Source organism: Pistacia vera, unplaced genomic scaffold (genome assembly GCF_008641045.1).
Source record: "Pistacia vera cultivar Batoury unplaced genomic scaffold, PisVer_v2 Contig449, whole genome shotgun sequence".
Taxonomy (NCBI): Eukaryota; Viridiplantae; Streptophyta; class Magnoliopsida; order Sapindales; family Anacardiaceae; genus Pistacia; species Pistacia vera.
Window position 1 is genome coordinate 174,992 of NW_022196278.1, and position 23,390 is coordinate 198,381.

Consider the following 23,390-nt stretch of genomic DNA (forward strand, 5'->3'; position numbering starts at 1 on the left):
CACAAACCCCACTGGTGACAACTCCATCATTGTCCCATAGGTCATATCTTTCCAACTTTTATGTTGATATTGTTTAATATGTTCTCATGTGTTGCATTATTTTAATGGTTATTGATTTTATTCCATTTGAGATCATTTGATGCTAAGTTAGAGAGGANTTCCCTTCTCACAACAAACTCGAAGCTCAAGCTCGTTCTAACTTGAATACTTGGGCTCGAGCTCAAGCTCGGGAGTATGGGCGGGTACTCGAGCGAAGAGGGATCACTTACATACTTCCGTAGCATCGAGACATGGAAAACATCATGCACCTTGTCCATGTTTGGTGGTCGTGCCAATCTGTAGGCCACCTTTCCCACTTGTTGCAATACCTCAAACAGACCTACATATCTCAGTGTTAACTTCCTTTTGCTTCCAAAGCGCATTACTCGCTTGTAGGGGAAAACTTTCAGGAACACTTTATCAACCACTTGGAATTCAATTTCTTTTCTTTTCAAGTCGGCATAACTCTTTTGACGATCTTGGGCTTGCTTCATTCTGTTTCTGATTAACCTTATATCTTCTATTATTTTCTGAGTCACCTCTGGCCCAAGAGCAGCACTCAACTCATCCTTTTCGCCTATCTCATCCTAATGTAGTGGAGACCTACATCGTCTATCATACAAGGCCTCATAAGGCGCCATCTTAATTATAGATTGGTAACTATTGCTATAGGCAAACTCCACTAAAGGTAACATCTCATGCCAATACTACTTTATAATCCATACAACAGGCCCTCAACATATCCTTAAGCACCCGATTCGTTCTCTCTGTTTGGCTATCACATCCGTCTAAGGATAATAGGCAGTGCTGAATGCCAAACGGGTACCCAAATTCCTCTGCAAACTCATCCAGAAAGCTGAAACAAACTTGGAATCTCTATCTAACACTAATGTTTTGGGCACACCGTGTAACCTGACTATCTCCTTAATTTAAATCCGAGTCAACTGATCCGTAGTGGTGCTTTCCTTTACTGGAAGGAAATTGACTGACTTGGTTAACCTATCCAGAATCACCCATATAGCATTATACCCTCGCTGTACTCTGGGGAGACCTGTAATAAAATCCATCGAAATGCTCTCCCATTTCCACTCTGGAATACTAAGTGGCTGAAGTAACCCTGACGGCTGTTGGTGTTTTGCTTTCACCTACTGACAAACCAAGTACTTAGTTACAAATTCTGCAATATCCTTCTTCATACCTGGCCAGCAGTAACCTTTCTTTACGTCTTGATACATCTTGGTTGCTCCAGGATGAGCAGTGTACAGTGGATCATGAGCCTCTGTAAGTATTCTCTTTCTCAACTTATCATTCTGAGGGATACACAACCGATTCCTGAAATAGAGGTATAGACCTCTAACCCAGAATCAGAATTTTCATCCGATCATAAAAAGATGACAAAATATCAAATGGGGTCATGAAAAGATTGAAAGTTTACCACATANTCATTTATTATCTTGCGTATGTTAAAAGTGCTTAAATATTGCTTGTTGATTTGGTTTTGATTTGTAGCCTAGTTGACTCGAGTAAGTACGCCCGAGGGGGTTTCTACACCTAATCCCCTAAAGCTTTCTAGCTTGGAAGCAGTTGGCCTAAAGCTCATTACACGGGTCCTCTAGAAAGCTTAATAAGTCATCACATTGATCATGAGCTTTATAAGAAAATATAAATCTTGACTTGTAGCCTAGTTGGTTCGGGTGAGTAAGTCTGAGGGTTGTTCTACACCTAGTGCTCTAGAGCCGTTTGGTTTGGGAGTCATGACCTAAAGCCCACTACACGAACCTTCTAGAAAGCTTAAGAAATTAAGGCAAGAAAAAAAATCAAGTGATAAATGAAAAATAAATTATATGTTAAAATCTTGTGTGGAAAATGAGTATTATGTTGCATGTACATAAGTTAGGGAGTTTTGCATGACATTTTGACATTGTGATATGAACATGAAATGTGTGTTTGAGAAGCTTGAATGGAGATAGGCAAATCTTGACAGAAACTTTAGTTCTTTATTTAGGATTATGTTGTTTATTGGGTATGTTCGAATTCTTCCCTTTACCTTTTGATGAATGTTTTGGTTGTTGATGAATATGGTTGTGTATGATTTTGTGAGAATGTTGAAAAATTTTCTTTTACTTTACTCGAGGACAAGCAAAGAGTAAGTTGGGAAGTATGTTAGAGTCATGAAAGTGACTCTATTTTGATGATAAAAAGACCCTTTGTGTTATTAAATTGAAGTTACATTGAGACAATTGAAGAAATTATGAAATTATTAATGGAAAATCACTTTTTAATTTTTCTTTACAATTTGTGCATGTTTGGAATGAATTTTGAGATTGTGTAAATTGATATTAGGGTGTGATTTGTTCATTAGAGTTGGTTTTGTCTCATTTATGCTATTCAGGGGTATTGTCATAAACACTTGGGGTTGATTTTGTCACTTTTTATTTATGTAAGGACTAAATTTTTTTCCATATCTACTATAAAAAGAAAGCCAAAGGTCGTAGAATGGTGGCTGCCACCCACCAAAACCCTTCACCTTCTCCGTCAAGCTCCGGCGAGCATCTCTGGCAACTCTCCAGCTTCCTTTTGCACCGATCTCCACCATCCATCACCCCCCGCTGCTGCATAATGCTTCATCTCCCCTCACCGGCGATGTTTTAGTTTCTGATGGCTTTTCTCCCATTTTCCAATGGCCTCGTACTTCCTTGGTAGTCGATCTACCTTCCCCATTCTCAGATCCACCTTCCACCAAGTTCCGTCGACATCAAAATTGTCAGAATCCACCATCATCGTCGCCGCGCCTTTTCAGCTTCCACGCCAATTATCGTGCACTTTTCGGTGACTTTTCACCTTCCAATTAGTCAATCTATCATCCCCATCACCTGATCTATCTTTCAGTACCTTCAGTTCCCATTTCTGCCACCACTCGTCAGAAAACTAACGTATTCTGATGAGTTACGAGTATTCGTATTCCAGGTGTCCGTTGGTCATTTTCGCTCCTTCTTCACATCATCTCGCTGTCGGTTACATCCTCTTTTCCATGACCAGTCCCATTTTTTACTTTTCAGCCTTCATCGACACCACCATGAGCTATTGAGCTCTCGGTTGTCTGTTACGGTGAAGGAGAGATCGAGATCGACACCTATGGCTCTCCTCAACAGTTCTCGACTAGTTGGATAAGCCTGATTGTAGGACATTTGGTAGTATTATGTTTCGAACTATATTTGTTTTCGTTTCATGTTTGATTTCGATACTTTAATATAGTTTGAGCGTAATTTGTGATGAATATAGTTGTCCATTGCGATTAAATGTTTTCATAGAACTTACTGAATGATAGACGTTGGTTTGAGATAATTAAATGATGACTATTGCTTTTCATTACTTTGCATCGATTGTAATTGAGTTGTGTTTGGATTTAATGTCATTTCTACTATTGTTGCGTTTATTGTGAAGTTGGTTGATTGGATAATACATGTTGACAAATTGTATTTGTTAATTGCGTACCAACTAGTGGTATTGTCTTGTAGTGTTTGTTGGCATTCAATGATAGTCTTTAACCAATCAAACTTCAGTGATCGGGTGAGACAAGATAGATTATACCTAGAGTGTTGGAAAGTCATTTCATTGGTCTACCTTGCCTTGTAGATTTAGGGGATCGTAGAGTGTGAATGAGAATTATGTGAGTTGGTCTCATGTCGAACCAAAACCGTAGCGGCAACGTTTTTATTATAAAGTCTTCATTAGTTTTAATTTCAAGCTTTTATCATTTGCATTTAGTTTGTTTAGTTTAATTAATCAATTTGTCAATTTCATTATCATTACTTAAATTTACACTAGGTTGCTAGTAATTGCTCCCTGGTGATTCGACCCTGCATACTGCTAACTATGGTATTTAGGATTAATTTTGCGACCGTGACAACCGACTAGACAAAATTTTGGGTGACAACTGAAGCTTGGAAAGGATAGATAGGGCCTTGAGGAGTCTCAATGTTGCCAAAGATTGGAGAATCGTGGCCGGAATGTGACGTGGTGGGCGATGGAAGGAGAAACGCGTTCCCACCCAAATGTCACTTATAAAAGAAACCAAGTGTCGTCTTCCACCTTATAAAACACAAAGCCTATTCCAAGTTTTTTCACGGAACTCAAGCTTCCAAAGAGAAAAACAGCGTTTATACACTCAAAATATCAATTCATCCTCTTCCCGATTGATGTGCACTCAATGCTACAACAGAGCATTCATTCCCAGCAATCAAGAGGTAAAGAAATTTCTTCTCTTTTTCATTCCTGTAAAAAAAACTCAGTTTTCATAATAATGATGGGTGTGAACGTCTGGTAGGCTTAGATAATGAACATTCTTGGGTAGTGTTTGAAAAGAATCACTTTAAGAGTCAAAAATTAGGGCACAAATCTTTAGAAAATCTTTCTTAAGAATTTCTAGGGTTTTTGGCAGCTGTGGAAGAGGAACCATTAGGTCGATACTCAACCACTTCCAGATCGCGTCATTCTAGTTGACATCAAATGCATATATGATAGCGGTCACTATGTATATCGCATTTGGTGAACACAACCTCGGTGAGCCAATAGTAAAGGAACTCGGCTACGCATATTATCTAAATAGGAGTAAAGACAAAGATTCGTACTACCTCTCCAATCGATCAATGATCAAGGAAGAGAAATTTGGTTACCCCAGCAATGTTGGGGCTTATGAAATCAAATATTTTTTCTTCAAGTATGATGGGATGGAATCTGTAATTTTAAGGAGCCAAGTAGGTTTTCTTTCTAATTTCTAGATCGCTTATCTTTTAACTTTAACTTTTCTTTAATATATTAGGCTAATGAATCTTTTGCTTTCTTACAGAAAACAAAACGACCAGATTGTTAGTGCTAGTTGATCGTAGCCGCATTGAAGCGTTTGGTCGATTGCCTGACCAGAGCCGCGACGCAAGGCTACTCGTGACTATTGCCAACCTTCAAAAGTACATGTTTTTTAGTCCCGACACATCTTTAAACGGTCCAGCTCATAAGTATTTCTTATATAGAAAAATTTTAAGTCTTTATTAACAAAAGAAGACTTCCTTTGCTGACGCATCTTCATGCCATGCAACAACTATGCCACCAAAGGTCATAAAGTCGACGAAAAAGCCTAGGGGGTTTGCATTCCCTAGGATTAATCCAACTGAACCATCTGGAGCAACCTCCAGTGATATTCCTATAAGGGGGATACAAATTGGTGCCAAAAGGCAAAAATTTGTTGAGCGAAACGAAGAAGCTCCCTAGCCTACTGCTGCTCATCCACCAAAGAAGAAAAGCACTGACCAGAAGGTTTCGGGATATTGCCAGATACGCTACAGCCCCACCAACTCTTCTCTTCGAGGACAACTACCCCTGGGAGTTCACAACGGAAAGAGGGAATGACTACAACCGCTCAAGGAGAAGTTGGCTAACAACAGGTCAAGAGGGCCCCTACCGCAGCAAGACTTAACCCATCTGTGTTAGATATTTTAGGGTAACTACCGGACCATTTGTAGCTAGTGGTTTACACCTTTTTAGAATGCCAACTCGCCACAACCTTTAACAGATACATGGCCTCTCGACCTACCGACTTGGTTGCCGCCGCACTTCATTTGCAAAGTTAGGTAAAATGACTTGTTCTCTTCGAGAACTCTTTCATACAAGTCGATCTTTTAGCTTTTTAAGAAAAACTAACTCTTTACTCCTTTCCATACAGTCTTTGCTCGCCCTGAATGTGGCCCACAATAAAATGAAGATCAACTCTTGCCAAACTCCATGAGATGAATGAGGAAATTGCCAAACTTAAGCAAGATCTTACGACTTCAAATGAAGAAGCAAATGTCGCCCATAATCAAGTAAACGTATATCTAACTAAAAGGAATTATGCTCTGTGAGTGGTAGACTTCTAGAAGCTCAAGAAGAAAGATAGCGACAATAAGGAGCTCTAACAAACAATAGTGAGGCTCACTAAAGAGTTGAGCCAAAGAGAAAAGAAGCTACAAGCAAGCTTAGAGTGAGAAAAAGCAGCAAAGAATACTCAAGCTAAGTTATGGGAAAACTCAGAGAAAGAGAAAAGGGCGTTGTAGATAGATCTTGAGCTGGCTCATGGGTGAATAACTTGGCTAACCGAGCAAATGAAGTAACAAAACCTCAAAATGGAGAGGAAGGCTGCTCAGTAGGCACTACAAGCTATTTATTACTTGCTACTAAGCAACCTAACATGGATATCTTTGACCTTCCTGAGGAATATCAAGTTGCTCTTGCTTCTGTAGTTAAGGCCAATGAGCAAGAAGAACAAGAGCCTGCCCCAGAGGATGATCAACAAGAAACAGAATTACCTAAAGATCAAGCGGATGACCTAGAGGTCGGCGATTAGCTGGATGACCCAAAGGTCGAGGTGGCTGAAGTCAGGGATCCTGGTGATCAAGACCAGTGATCGTTCTCTCCTCTGCTTGAATAGAGTCTTTTATGTTTTTTTTTTTTTCTTTTGTAGCTCATTGTCTTCCCTTGTAAATAACTTCCAAATATATGAAAGGAACTTTTGACCACTTGTGATAACACTTTTATAACTTAAGTACTTCATAAAACAAATATAGCATAACTGATCATAGAACTTGTAAAACGTTATAAATAACAAGATTATTAAAAACTTGAGATTATGACACAAGTAAGTCTTTGAGCAGAATTAGAATAATAATATTCATAGTTTTACAACAATGAAAATTTACAAGTAAAAAATGACCAAGTTATAAATAAGTTCAAAATTATTGATAATAAAGGCGAAGATGCTCAGCATTCCAAGCTCGTGGCACTTCAAAACCATTAAGTCTTTTAAGGTGATACGTTCTAGGTCGTATCACCTTAGCGGCATGATATGGGCCTTCCTAGTTAGGTCCCAATACCCTCGTACTTAGTTCTCTTGTACCAAGAATGTCTTCTCTCAACACTAGGTCGCCAACTTGGAAGTCTCTTCTCTTACTTTAGAGTCAAAGAATCTTTTTGCGCACTGCTGGTAGGAAGCTACCCTTAACTAAGCCTTGTCGCGGTATTCTTCAACTAAATCCAGATTTGCAGCAAAAGTGCTTCATTGTCTGTTTCATTGTGGGACTCTCTCCGAAGTGAACTAGCTTTCACTTCCACTAAGACCATTGCCTCGCTAAGGTGTTTTTGAATAGAAGTTCTCGGAGTCATTCTATATTCCCATAAAACTTCTGGGAGATCATTTACCTAATTACCCTTGGTTGTGCCAAGCTTGGCCTTCAATGTGTGCTTGATAGTCTTATTGACAGCTTCAACTTGACCATTACCTTTCGGTCTTATTATTGAGGCAAATTTCTTATGAATCCCCATCTCTTCGTAAAACTACTTGAATTCTTTATTATCGAACTATTTCCCATTATCAGAGATGAATGTATGAGGAATCCTATAGTGGCACACTATATTCTTGAAGACGAAGTCGTTGAGCTTCTTTGTAGTGATCGCGGCCAAAGGCTTTGCTTCGACCCACTGAGTGGAATAATCCACTGCGACCATAATATATTTGATGCCACGTTTACTAGTTGGCATGGGTTCGATGAGATCAATTCCCTATATAGAGAATGGCCAAGGACTAGTCATCGTTGTTAACTGGTAGGAAGGAGCTCGTAAGATGTTCGCGAATCTTTGGCACTTAACACACTTCTTCACAAAGTTGAAGGAATCTTCATGAAGTAAGGGCCAATAATATTTGTGGCGGATAATTTTATTGGCAAGAGATCGTGTAGCAATGTGATCACTATAGATCCCTTCATGTATCTCTCTCATGATATAGTTTGCTCGAGGAACGCCCACTAGCTTCCCTTTCCCTTTGCATGCCATCTGCACTACTCTTACATAGCAGTCGCAAGATTCACGTTGAGACCCTCTGACCTCCCTACACCCAGTCGGAGTGGAAAATTTCATATTCAAATGATAGATGGAGGTGACAGCTTTGAAGTTTCGGAGTGGAGGTCATCCTAATATGCCATTGAAAGCAGATAGATAGTCTACCACTTGATATTTTGTCATCTTGGTCACTTTATAGGTCTCACCCAAAGTGACAGGAAGTGCAATTGTTCCCGTTAGATCCTCTATAAAGTTATAGAAGGGGACAGAGACAGGCTTCAGATATGCCTCTTCCAATTGCATTTCCTCGAATGCCCGTTGAAATAAGATGTTCATAGTGCTCTTATTATCCAACAAAATTCTGTGGACTTTGCACCGACCTATTTTAGCCGCAATGACGAGTGCATCCTCATGAGGGTGATGCAATCGTACTACGTCTTCCTTTGAAAAGGTAATCTCCTTCTCACTACGCACCTTAACAGGTCATTACGCTGTGTTTAACACACTCACGAGGTCATGGTGAGCTTCCCGAGTGTACTTTTCCTAAGCACCTTGAGAATTCCCAACGAGATGTGGCCCTCCAAATATAATTTTGACAAAATGGAGGACTTTATGACCATAGTGCTTCTTCCCATTGTCCTCTTGATCCTTCTCCCGAATGGGAGCTCGAACATCAAAATACTCCTTGAAGTGCCCCTTTTTAATGAGGTCTTCAATAGCCTGCTTAAGAGCTCGGTATTCATCGGTATGGTGCCCATTGTCCCAATGATAACGGAAATACTTCTTGCTATTTCTTATAGAAGGGGGATTTTTCATGGGCTCTGGCTCTCCGAGCAGATTAGCTTCTTTTGATTTATCCAAAATAGCTTATATCGATGCATTCAATGGAGTGTACTGATTCTTGTCACGATCACAACGAGGAACTTAGGTATAAGATTTCTTAGGCTCAAATCGCTATTTCGTTCCCTTTCCCTGATTGTCATTAGCCCATTTGCGATCAGGCCTTATACTACTCTCTCCCTAGTTTTTCCTCCCTCCGATTGGGAGTGCTGGTCGAAGGACCGAGGTCATGGCGATTCAAAGCAGCCATTGAATTTTCAATTTTGAGATATTTCTCAATGAGGTTATAGAAGCAAATGAGGGAAATATCATCCTCAGATTGCATTTCTTCCACAGGTTGGTTTGTGGGTGAACTCCCACAATAATAAGAGTTTGAATTGAATCTTTAGGTGTATTAGCCACCTTGTTCAGCTCTCTGTGGAACCTGTCAATATAGGACTAGAGGGATTCATTCTTCTCCTACTTTATGTTACTCAGATAGCTCAACGGCATTGAGAACTTCCTATTAGCCTGGAAGTGTCTCAAAAACAACGAACTCATATACTACCATGAGTTGATATATCCTGGCGAAAGCGATATAAACCAACGCTTAGCATGGGCAGTCAGAGTGACTGCTAAGCAATGACATTTCACTAAGTTGGAAACTTGGTGAAACTCCATGAGGTCATTAAACTCATAGAGATGATCATGCGGATCAAAGTTCCCATCGAATGCTTGCATATCGGGCATTTTAAACCTTGATGGGAGAGGAGCAGTCAACACTATTGGAGAAAAGAGGGATGCCTTAGTGACCTGCCCTCACTCATTCTGCTGAGCTCTAAGCTGATCTAGAGCTCGTTGTAACTCCTCAATCTGAGGAAGTGGAGCAACCTGAGGATCACTTTCTGCAATGTGGGTTTACTCCCCACGATTGTGATTGAGGAAAGATCGTAGATTCGACTCTTCTTTGCCTTGGCTGGAACCTCCGACATATCTTAACACATGCTGGCTAGAGCCATATGAAGGCACTGAATGGCTTAGGGAGTTATCCCGACCTCCGTAGTGGTCAAAATCGACCCGCGTTCGGTGGGTATTTCCCTCGTGATGATGGTCGGAACCATCATTCCAGCGATAGTGGGAATCTCTATGTCGTGCACTTTTGTGGGGGTGCCCATGCAATGTGGCGTGAGACGGCTCATGCGGTGACATACCGCAAGTCACAAAGCCACAAGTATTCTACCTGCCTCATGACCGATATTCACTAGCCCCTTCGAGCCTCTTGGCCCATTGTTAGCCACCTGTTTTCCCTTATTATTACGCACTATAGTACGCGTGGTATGAGCTTTCACCCGTTTCCACGCTTTAGCGCGACCTATAGGTGTTTTTAGAGGTGGTACCGCCTTATCAGAATTGGGCAATACAACCTTATCCAAACGATCTAACCTTCGGTTAACCATTTGGAAAGTATTATTAACCTCTCCGAGTAATTCATCATAGCTAGATTGAGCTGAAAGGTCAAGGGAATATCCGTCGTGATACCTTGAGGAATTGGAGGCACTTTGGGAAAAGTAACACCCTATATTCAGGGGATTTCCTTGTTGTTGGTGCTTGTTCGCTCGATTTGAAAACCACAAGCCATTTGTTCGCAAGTAGAACTGATTGATTAGAGATTCTGAATAAAGAGAAGATATAAAATCAGGCCCTCCTTCTAGTGTCAAACTGTTGATGCGTGATTTTGACAACAACGACTCGCACGTGCAAAGTGCTAAGCTGGACTTAGAAATTACACGTGAATGATTATAATCAGATACAAAGACTGAATAATAAATGAGAGATATGTTTTTTAAAGTGGTTCGGATGCTTAAAGCGAATCCCACATCCACTGTTTTTTTTATATGTGAGAGATTACAAGAGATCGCGTATAGCAAACAGCGAATAGAGGTGCAATGACTAAGTATTAAGAGAGAATATCAAGCCAGTCTTTTCTCGTAGGTTATCTTTGCTCTGAAAATAAAGATTACAATAAGAATGAGGGTTCAGTATCAGAATCCTAAAAATGAGAGGGGGAATCCTCTATTTATGGTATAGGAATTCAAGATAATGATTACAAATCTGTAAGTGGGTAGGTATTGTGACAGTCCTTTCTTGCCTCTCATTAGCTGATAACTTAAGAAATATCCTCAAATTACCTGGAGCTTGGACAGGTGTGCGGTCCTCAGTCAATCATAGACAAAAACTGAATCTGTTAAGTTAATGACAGCCATATTCTTTCTACCATGGAGCAAGTGGCAGCTCTTAGATGGTGCAAAGCCTTCCTGAACTCTTATTGGTATTTGCTGACATAGGTTAACATCAGTCTTAATTTTTTAGACATAACAAATAAGTTTGGACCTCTCGATGCCTAATTCCTTCATGGTTGAGGTGAGTTCTTTTTTGGCAGCACCTTTGGCTTGAAGTTGATTTAATTTTTCGTCTATCAATTCATTTTCTTCAGTGATTTCCAATCTGCATGTGCATTTCAGAGTTTCACCATTGTAGAATGGATTTTCTGGTATGAGTCCTGATCCTTCACCGCACACATATGCTAGAAAAACCTACTTGAATTCTTATTATCGAACTATTTCCCATTATCAGAGATGAATGTAGAGGAATCCTATAGTGGCACACTATATTCTTGAAGACGAAGTCGTTGAGCTTCTTTGTAGTGATCGCGGCCAAAGGCTTTGCTTCGACCCACTGAGTGGAATAATCCACTGCGACCATAATATATTTGATGCCACGTTTACTAGTTGGCATGGGTTCGATGAGATCAATTCCCTATATAGAGAATGGCCAAGGACTAGTCATCGTTGTTAACTGGTAGGAAGGAGCTCGTAAGATGTTCGCGAATCTTGGCACTTAAAACACTTCTTCACAAAGTTGAAGGAATCTATGAATGAAGGGCCAATAATATTGTGGCGGATAATTTTATTGGCAAGAGATCGTGTAGCAATGTGATCATATAGATCCCTTCATGTATCTCTCTCATGATATAGTTTGCTCGAGGGAACGCCCACTAGCTTCCCTTTCCTTTGCATGCCATCTGCACACTCTTACATAGCAGTCGCAAGATTCACGGTGAGACCCTCTGACCTCCCTACACCAGTGGAGTGGAAAATTTCATTTCAAATGATAGATGGAGGTGACAGCTTTGAAGTTTCGGAGTGGAGGCATTCTAATATGCCATTGAAAGCAGATAGATAGTCTACCACTTGATATTTTGTCATCTTGGTCACTTTATAGGTCTCACCCAAAGTGACAGGAAGTGCAAGTTCCCTTAGATCCTCTATAAAGTTATAGAAGGGGATAAGACAGGCTTCAGATATGCCTTTCCAATTGCATTTCCTGAATGCTCGTTGAAATAAGATGTTCATAGGCGCTTATATCCAACAAAATTCTGTGGACTTTGCACCACCTATTTTAGCCGCAGACGGAGTGCATTCCCATGGGGTGATGCAATGTACTCGTCTTCCTTTGAAAAGGTAATCTCCTCTCATACGCACCTTAACAGGTCATTACGCTGTGTTTAACACACTCACGAGGTCATGGTGAGCTTCCGAGTGTACTTTTCCTAAGCATCTTGAGAATTCCCACGAGATGTGGCCCTCCAAATATAATTTTGACAAAATGGAGGCTTTATACATAGTCTTCTTCCCATTGTCCTCTTGTCTCTCCCGAATGGGAGCTGAACATCAAAATAATCCTTGAAGTGCCCCTTTTAATGAGGTCTTCAATAGCCTGCTTAAGAGCTCGTATTCATCGGTATGGTGCCCATTGTCCCATGATAACGGAAATACTTCTTGCTATTTCTTATAGAAGGGGGATTTTTCATGGGCTCTGGCTTCCGAGCAGATTAGCTTCTTTGATTTATCCAAAATAGTTATATCGATGCATTCAATGGAGGTGTACTGATTCTTGTCACGATAGTGCTAGTTGATCGTAGCCGCATTGAAGCGTTTGGTCGATTGCCTGACCAGAGCCGCGACGCAAGGCTACTCGTGACTATTACCAACCTTCAAAAGTACATGTTTTTTAGTCCCGGCACATCTTTAAACGGTCCAGCTCGTAAGTATTTCTTATATAGAAAAATTTTAAGTCTTTATTAACAAAAGAAGACTTTCTTTGCTGACGCATCTTCATGCCATGCAACAACTATGCCACCAAAGGTCGTAAAGTCGACGAAAAAGCCTAGGGGGTTTGCATTCCCTAGGATTAATCCAACTGAACCATCTGGAGCAACCTCCAGTGATATTCCTATAAAGGGGATACAAATTGGTGCCAAAAGGCAAAAATTTGTTGAGCGAAGCGAAGAAGCTCCCTGGCCTACTACTGGTCATCTACCAAAGAAGAAAAGCACTGGCCAGAAGGTTTCGGGATATTGCCAAATACGCTACAGCCCTACCAACTCTTCTCTTCGAGGACAACTGCCCCTGGGAGTTCACAACGGAAAGAGGGAATGACTACAACTGCTCAAGGAGAAGTTAGCTAACAACAGGTCAAGAGGGCCCCTACTGCAGCGAGACTTGACCCATCTGTGTTAGATATTTTAGGGCAACTACCGGACCATTTATAGCTAGTGGTTTACACCTTTTTAGAATGCCAACTCGCCACAACCTTTAACATATACATGGCCTCTCGACCTACCGACTTGGTTGCCGCCGCACTTCATTTGCAAAGTTAGGTAAAATGAATTGTTCTCTTCGAGAACTCTTTCATACAAGTCAATCTTTTAGCTTTTTAAGAAAAACTAACTCTTTACTCCTTTCCATGCAGTCTTTGCTCGCCCTGAATGTGGCCCATAATAAAATGAAGATCAACTCTTGCCAAACTCCATGAGATGAATGAGGAAATTGCCAAACTTAAGCAAGATCTTACGACTTCAAATGAAGTAGCAAATGTCGCCCATAATCAAGTAAACGTATATCTAACTAAAAGGAATTATGCTCTATGAGTAGTAGACTTCTAGAAGCTCGAGAAGAAAGATAGCGACAATAAGGAGCTCTAACAAACAATAGTGAGGCTCACTAAAGAGTTGGGCCAAAGAGAAAAGAAGCTGCAAGCAAGCTTAGGGTGAGAAAAAGCAGCAAAGAAGACTCAAGCTGAGTTATGGGAAAACTCAGAGAAAGAGAAAAGGGCATTGTAGATAGATCTTGAGCTGGCTCATGGGTGAATAACTTGGCTAACCGAGCAAATGAAGCAACAAAACCTCGAAATGGAGAGGAAGGCTGCTCAGTAGGCGCTACAAGCTATTTATTACTTGCTACTGAGCAATCCTAACATGGATATCTTTGACCTTCCCGAGGAATATAAAGTTGCTCTTGCTTCTGTAGTCAAGGCCAATGAGCAAGAAGAACAAGAGCCTGCCCCAGAGGACGATCAGCAAGAAACAGAATTACCTAAAGATCAAGCGGATGACCCAGAGGTCGGCAATTAGCTGGATAACCCAAAGGTCGAGGTGGCTGAAGTTAGGGATCCTGGTGATCAAGACCAGTGATCGTTCTCTCCTCTGCTTGAATAGAGTCTTTTATGTTTTTTTTTTTTTCTTTTGTAGCTCATTGTCTTCCCTTGTAAATAACTTCCAAATATATGAAAGGAACTTTTGACCACTTGTGATAGCACTTTTATAACTTAAGTACTTCATAAAACAAATATAGCATAACTGATCATAGAACTTATAAAACGTTAAAAATAACAAGATTATTAAAAACTTGAGATTACGACACAAGTAATTCTTTGAGCAGAATTGGAATAATATTATTCATAGTTTTACAACAATGAAAATTTACAAGTAAAAAATGACCAAGTTATAAACAAGTTCAAAATTACTGATAATAAGGGCGAAGATGCTCAGCATTCCAAGCTCGTGGCACTTCAAAACCATTAAGCCTTTTAAGGTGATACGTTCTAGGTCGTATCACCTTAGCGGCACGATATGGGCCTTCCTAGTTAGGTCCCAATACCCTCGTACTTAGTTCTCTTGTACCAAGAATGACTTCTCTCAACACCAGGTCGTCAACTTGGAAGTCTCTTCTCTTACTTTAGAGTCAAAGAATCTTTTTGCGCACTGCTGGTAGGAAGCTACCCTTAACCAAGCCTTGTCGCGGTATTCTTCAACTAAATCCAGATTTGCAGCAAAAGTGCTTCATTGTCTGTTTCATTGTGGGACTCTCTCCGAAGTGAACCACCTTTCACTTCCACTAGGACCATTGCCTCACTAAGGTGTTTTTGAATAGAGGTTCTCGGAGTCATTCTATATTCCCATAAAACTTCTGGGAGATCATTTACCTAATTACCCTTGGTTGCGCCAAGCTTGGCCTTCAATGTGTGCTTGATAGTCTTGTTGACAGCTTCAACTTGACCATTACCTTTCGGTCTTACTACTGAGGCAAATTTCTTATGAATCCCCATCTCTTCGTAAAACTACTTGAATTCTTTATTATCAAACTATTTCCCATTATCAGAGATGAATGTATGAGGAATCCTATAGTGGCACACTATATTCTTGAACACGAAGTCGTTGAGCTTCTTTGTAGTGATCGCGGCCAAAGGCTTTGCTTCGACCCACTGAGTGGAATAATCCACTGCGACCATAATATATTTGATGCCACGTTTACCAGTTGGCATGGGTTCGATGAGATCAATTCCCTACATAGAGAATGGCCAAGGACTAGTCATCGTTGTTAACTGGTAGGAAGGAGCTCGCAAGATGTTCGTGAATCTTTGGCACTTAACACACTTCTTCACAAAGTTGAAGGAATCTTCATGAAGTAAGGGCCAATAATATTCGTGGCAGATAATTTTATTGGCAAGAGATCATGTAGCAATGTGATCACTACAGATCCCTTCATGTATCTCTCTCATGATATAGTCTGCTTCATCAGCCGTTACACATCGGAGAAGGGGAATGCTAAACCCTCATTTATACAACTGATCTCTGATGAGAGTGTAACGTTTAGGTCTAGTTCACAAGAGCCTTACCTCAGTCTTACTGTTAGGAAGAACCCCATCTTTGAGATACTGCATAATCAGAATCATCTAGGAAACGAACTTAGTTGCAGCTATGACCTGATCAGGTGAGCTAATGTTGGAAGCTTTGATATACTGGATTGGAATATTGTCCAAAGCATTGGAGTCCAGCAACGAGGCTATCTTTGCCAAAGCATCTGCATATAATTACTATCTCTTGGGATTTGCTTGATCGTATAGTGCTTGAAGGGCTTGAGTGTGGCCTTGGCTTTCATCAAGTAACTAATCATATTCTCTTATTTGGCTTGATATTCTCCTAGAATTTGATTAACAACCAGCTGGGAGTTGCTATTAATGTCGATCATATCTGATCTCATTTCTCTTGCTAGTAGTAAACCAGCATATAGCGCCTCATATTTGGCCTTATTATTTGTAGCTTTGAATCCAAACCTAAGGGCTCCATAAATACGAGCTCCCTCAGGGATGATTAGTAGAAGACAAGCTCCGGCTCTTCTCCTGTTCGAAGACCCATCAACGTAAAGACTCCAAGTTGACGAGTTCTAAACAGTTTCCTAGACAACTTTGTTGGCTGGCTATTCAGATTCTCGATCTAGCTGATGAGAGAACTCCAAAATAAAGTTAGCAACAACCTGCCCTTTAATTGAGTTTTTGGTTTGCAAAATCGAATTGACTCAGTTCCATAGCCCACTTAAGCAACTTACCCAAAACTTGTGGCTTCTGAAAGACCTATCTGAGTGGGTAGTTGGTTAAGACATGGATAGTATGGGCATGGAAGTAAGGTCGCAGCTTCCTAGAAGCTATCAGTAGGGCATAAGCTAATCGTTCCATCTCTAGATACCGAGTCTCAACGTCCAGCAGTCGTTTGCTCGTATAATACATTAGCCATTGAATTCTGCCCTCTTCTTGAATGAGAGCTGTCCTGACCGTATACTGAGAGACGAACAGGTAGAGAAATAGGATTTCCTTGGGAAGGGGCTTCGATAGAAGAGGTGCTTTTCGAGGTGCTCTTTTATGCTTTGGAAGGCTCGCTCACACTCTAGAGTCCATTCAAATCTTTTGTTGGCCTTGAGTATATTTAATAACAGCAGACAATGATTTGTTGCTCTTGATATGAAGCGACTGGGAGTCGTTATTCTCCCATTCAAGCTTTGAACTTGCTTTCGATTGGCAGGACTTTTCATATCTAGGAGAGCTTAGATCTTCTTGGGGTTGACTTCAATTCCCCGATGGTTAACCATATACCCTAGGAATTTCTCTAAGGATTCTTCGAACGAACACTTAAGAGAATTAAGTTTCATTCTATATCTCCGAAGTACGTCAAACATTTCCACGAGGTTAGCTATGTGATCTGAAGCGACATGCGACTTAACCAACATGTCATCAACATAGACCTCCATTAATTTCACTCGAAAAACATATGGTTAACTAAATGTTGGTAGGTCACTCCAACGCTTTTTAGACCGAAAGGCATAACTTTATAGCAGTACAGTCCTCGATCTATAATAAACGAGGTATGCTCCTCATCGCGCATGTACATTGAGATCTGATTATACCGCGAGTAGGCATCATGAAGCTTAACAGCTTATGCCCGAAAGTGACATCGATGAGTTGATTGATTCTGGGTAAAGAGAAACTATCCTTCATACAAGCTTTGTTGAGATATGTGAAATCAACATAGGTTTACCATTTGCCATTGGGTTTCTTCACCAAAACAGGATTGGCGACCCAACTTGGGTAATGAGCCTCCCGAATGAACCTGATTGAGAGTAGCTTATCCATCTCAACCTTAAGAGCAGCATAACACTTTAGGTCTATGGCTCTCATTTTTTGGCAAACTATCTTGATCTCACTATCAGTGTTGAGCGCATAACATACCACCTTCGAGCTGATCCTAATCATGTTAGCATGAGTCCACACAAAAGCATCTATATTCTGCTTGAGGAAGCTCGTTAGGTTGGTAGCGAGCTGACTGTTGAGATTGCTTCCAATTCTCAATACACTAGTTGGCTCATTCTGGTCGACTGATACCTCAGATAGAGTCTCAATTAACAGGCCCACTATGGGAATACTCCTCCTGAACACGAGGATCTATGTTGTCTTCCAATGGGCCTGACTGTGGTTCGATCCTACTGATCGCCATAACCTGCTCGGGGAACGCCCACTAGCTTCCCTTTCCCTTTGCATGCCATCTGCACTACTCTTACATAGCAGTCGCAAGATTCACGTTGAGACCCTCTGACCTCCCTACACCCAGTCGGAGTGGAAAATTTCATCTTCAAATGATAGATGGAGGTGACAGCTTTGAAGTTTCGGAGTGGAGGCCATTCTAATATGCCATTGAAAGCAGATAGATAGTCTACCACTAGATATTTTGTCATCTTGGTCACTTTATAGGTCTCACCCAAAGTGACAGGAAGTGCAATCGTTCCCTTTAGATCAACTATAAAGTTATAGAAGGGGATATAGACAGGCTTCAGATATGCCTCTTCCAATTGCATTTCCTTGAATGCTCGTTGAAATAAGATGTTCATAGCGCTCTTATTATCCAACAAAATTCTGTGGACTTTGCACCAACCTATTTTAGCCGCGATGACGAGTGCATTCTCATGAGGGTGATGCAATCGTACTGCGTCTTCCTTTGAAAAGGTAATCTCCTTCTCATTACGCACCTTAACAGGTCATTACGCTGTGTTTAACACACTCACGAGGTCATGGTGAGCTTCCCGAGTGTACTTTTCCTAAGCATCTTGAGAATTCCCTACGAGATGTGGCCCTCCAAATATAATTTTGACAAAATGGAGGCCTTTATTACCATAGTACTTCTTCCCATTGTCCTCTTGATCCTTCTCCCGAATGGGAGCTGGAACATCAAAATACTCCTTGAAGTGCCCCTTTTTAATGAGGTCTTCAATAGCCTGCTTAAGAGCTCAGTATTCATCGGTATGGTGCCCATTGTCCCGATGATAACGGAAATACTTCTTGCTATTTCTTATAGAAGGGGGATTTTTCATGAGCTATGGCTCTCCGAGCAGATTAGCTTCTTTTGATTTATCCAAAATAGCTTATATCGATGCATTCAATGGAGTGTACTGATTCTTGTCAGATCGCAACGAGGAACTTAGGTATAAGATTTCTTAGGCTCAAATCACTATTCTTTCCCTTTCCCTGATTGTCATTAGCCCATTTGCGATCAAGCCTTATACTACTCTCTCCCTAGTTTTTCCTCCCTCCGATTGGGAGTACTAGTCGAAGGACCGGGGTCGTGGCGATTCAAAGCAGCCATTGAATTTTCAATTTTGAGATATTTCTCAGTGAGGTTATAGAAGCAAGTGAGGGAAATATTATCCTCAGATTGAATTTCTTCCACAGGTTGGTTTGTGGGTGAACTCCCACAATAATAAGAGTTTGAATTGAATCTTTAGGTGTATTAGCCACCTTGTTCAGCTCTCTGTGGAACCTGTCAATATAGGACTAGAGGGATTCATTCTTCTCCTACTGTATGTTACTCAGATAGCTCAACGACATTGAGAACTTCCTATTAGCCTGGAAGTGTCTAAAAAACAACGAACTCATATACTGCCATGAGTTGATATATCCTGATATAAACCAATGCTTAGCATGGGCAGTCAGAGTCACTGCTAAGCAGTGACATTTCACTAAGTTGGAAACTTAGTTAAACTCCATGAGGTCATTAAACTCATAAAGATGATCATGCGGATCAGAGTTCCCATCGAATGCTTGCATATCGAGCATTTTAAACATTGATGGGAGAGGAGCAGTCAACACTATTGGAGAAAAGAGGGATGCCTTAGTGACCTGCCCTCACTCATTCTGCTGAGCTTTAAGCTGATCTAGAGCTCGCTGTAACTCCTCAATCTGAGGAAGTGGAGCAACCTGAGGATCACTTTCTGCAATGTGGGTTTACTCCCCACGATTGTGATTGAGGAAAGACCGTAGATTCGACTCTTCTTTGCCTTGGCTGGAACCTCTGGCATATCTTAACACATGTTGGCTAGAGCCATATGAAGGCACTGAATGGCTTAGGGAGTTATCCCGACCTCCGTAGTGGTCAAAACCGACCCGCGTTCGGTGGGTATTTCCCTCGTGATGATGGTCGGAACTATTATTCCAGCGATAGTGGGAATCTCTATGTCGTGCACTTTTGTGGGGGTGCCCATGCAATGTGGCGTGAGACGGCTCATGCGGTGACATACCGTAAGTCACAAAGCCACAAGTATTCTACCTGCCTCATAACCGATATTCACTGGCCCCTTCGAGCCTCTTGGCCCATTGTTAGCCACCTTTTTTCCCTTATTATTACACACTATAGTGCGCGTGGTATGAGCTTTCACCCGTTTCCATGCTTTAGCGCGACCTACAGGCGTTTTTGGAGGTGGTACCGCCTTATCAGAATTGGGCAATACGACCTTATCCAAACGATCTAACCTTCGGTTAACCATTTGGAAAGTATTATTGAACCTCTCCGAGTAATTCATCATAGCTGGATTGAGTTGAAAGGTCAAGGGAATATCTGCCGTGATACCTTGAGGAATTGGAGGCACTTTGGGAAAAGTAACACCCTATATTCGGGGGATTTCCTTGCTGTTGGTGCTTGTTCACTCGATTTGAAAACCACAAGCCATTTGTTCGCAAGTAGAACTAATTGATTAGAGATTCTGAATAAAGAGAAAATATAAAATCAGGCCCTCCTTCTAGTGTCAAACTGTTGATGGGTGATTTTGACAACAACGACTCGCACGTGCAAAGTGGTAAGCTGGACTTAGAAATTACATGTGAATGATTATAATCAGATACAAAGACTGAATAATAAATGAGAGATATGTTTTTTAAAGTGGTTCGGATGCTTAAAGCGAATCCCACATCCACTGTTTCTTTTATATGTGAGAGATTACAAGAGGTCGCGTATAGCGAACAGCGAATAGAAGTGCAATGACTAAGTATTAAGAGAGAATATCAAGCCAGTCTCTTTCTCGTAGGTTATCTTTGCTCTGAAAATAAAGATTACAATAAGAATGAGGTTCAGTATCAGAATCCCGAAAATGAGAGGGGGAATCCTCTATTTATGGTATAGGAATTCAAGGTAATGATTACAAATCTGCAAGTGGGTAGGTATTGTGACAGTCCTTTCTTGCCTCTCATTAGCTGATAACTTAAGAAATATCCTCAAATTACCTGGAGCTTGGACAGGTGTGCAGTCCTCAGTCACTCATAGACAAAAACTGAATTTGCTAAGTTAATGACAGCCATATTCTTTCTGCCATGGAGCAAGTGGCAGCTCTTAGATGGTGTAAAGCCTTCCTGAACTCTTATTGGTATTTGCTAACATAGGTTAACGTCAGTCTTAATTTTTTAGATATAACAAATAAGTTTGGACCTCTCGATGCCTAATTCCTTCATGGTTGAGGTGAGTTCTTTTTTGGCAGCACCTTTGGCTTGAAGTTGATTTAATTTTTCGTCTATCAATTCATTTTCTTCAGTGATTTCCAATCTGCATGTGCATTTCAGAGTTTCAACATTGTAGAATGGATTTTCTGGTATGAGTCCTGATCCTTCACCGCACACATATGCTAGAAAATGAAAAAAAATCCACAGCCAAATACAAATGTTTCAGCTCCAATAATAATTACCATACTCTGGTAATTAAAAGACTTAGTACACAGTGTATCTCATCATTCTTATCACAATACAATATTTTAATTAAGTGTGTTGATTATATGTATCATATTATCGAAAAAAAAAATCTAAAATAACACAGTGTATCTCATCATTCTTATCACAATGCAATATATTTATGACATATGTGATCACTTTCTCTCTCTCGTACATATTTATATCGAACTGTGATGAATGCATTAGTTCAATTCAAAGTTGAGTTGAACAAAAATATGTCCATGTGTGTGTATATGTACGCACACTAAAAACATTACGTGAATATTTGTAGGAGAAACAAACTATTGAACGCTATGAAGTTGAAACATAAACCTCATCAAGAATTTGTTTCATTGCAGACTTTGCATCTGCTGCTCTCACAACAAGATACAATTTTTTCACATTCGGTTGAATCCTCAAGATCTTCCCCGCAAATACTACAATAATATATAAATTAATACGAACATCAAATTTTATGGGAGAAAGAATGAGAGAATGTGAGTGAAAAATTAATACCCTTCCCTAGAAAGCCAGTGGCACTAGTGACTAAAATGCTCTCATCTTTCAGAAACTGGAGAGGGCTAATGGATTCCATTGATTGGAGAACTGAAGGATGATTATTGGTGTAATGAGAATATAACGATTATTTACAGAAAATAATCTCAAAAGATTAGGTAGGGAAGAAAGTTATAAGTCGTCATCTTGATGCATTCTTATCAGTTAACAATGGCTTGTCAGCTCATTAATTCGTTAGAAATATGTTACTATCAACACCATCACCATCTTTGATCCCTGAGGAAAGACTGATAATTGCTTCCAACAATCGCAGAGTCAAACAGGTAAAACTGTCCAAATAACTTATGAAAGGTCTTACTTAGACCTGGCAAAACGGACGGGTCAGGTGGGTACGGACGAGTCAAATGGGTACTGGTAAAATGGATACATTTCTTAAACGGACAGGTTCTAAACGGGCGTTTTAAGAACCCATGTGGTGTTAGCAACAAAAGGAGGGCTGGAAGATTTTTTTTTTTTTTTTTTAATTAACAAGAGAAGCAAAATAAATTAAAAAAGCAAAGAATGAGTAATCAGTTCACTCAAGTTAATCAGTCACTAGCAAAAATCCCAAAAAGCAAAGTGAGCTTTCCAACAATTAAACCAATTAGATCTCTCTTTTTCTTTTTTCTTTCTTTCTCAACCAACTTCACTTGCACTTCACCACCTGGGGCTACTTTCAAACAAAAAAGATAGCCTCCAACGTACCAAAAACGACAACACAGTGAAAAGAGAGTAAGTTTTGTGTGGAGTGTTTTGAGTTTGCGAAGGGATAGTGAAAGAGTGGAGTACACTGAGAGAATCTCTAGGGAAGGAGGTGGTAATAGAGATGGGATCTGTTACACTTACAGACAGGACTCAAGAGAACACAAAGCATGTGTCCCTTTGGGGCGGGGGCGGGGTTGAGAGAGTAGACGGCGGTGGCCGGAGATGAAAAAGCAGTGGCGACGACGGGAGTGAGATATGTGAGAAAGTGAGAAGAGAATAGAATAGGTAATTCTAACTTTTTTTTTTTTTTCACCCACAAAAAAAGGGCCAGACCAGGTACGGGTCAACAAAAAACGGATATAAAATGAGTGACCCATACCCTATATAATTTTGATAGGTACGGGTTCACCCGCGAGTAAATATCCGTTTTGAGCTTACTAACATTATTTGAAAGAGGTTGTTTTTTTAAATTTAACCAAATGAATAGGTTTCAACAGTACAGCTATGGTTCATGCTTTCTTATGTAATAGCATTAAAAGTTAAAACACTGCAATTAATGTTATCTTCTGTTTCGATTTACTTTCAGCCTTTATGGTTCAAGCAATGAGTTTTATCACTTTGCTTTGTACATTAATTTATATATAAATAATCAACATAATTTGTAATTTTTACATGCATATACAATAATTCTTTTTTTAATTAAAACTATT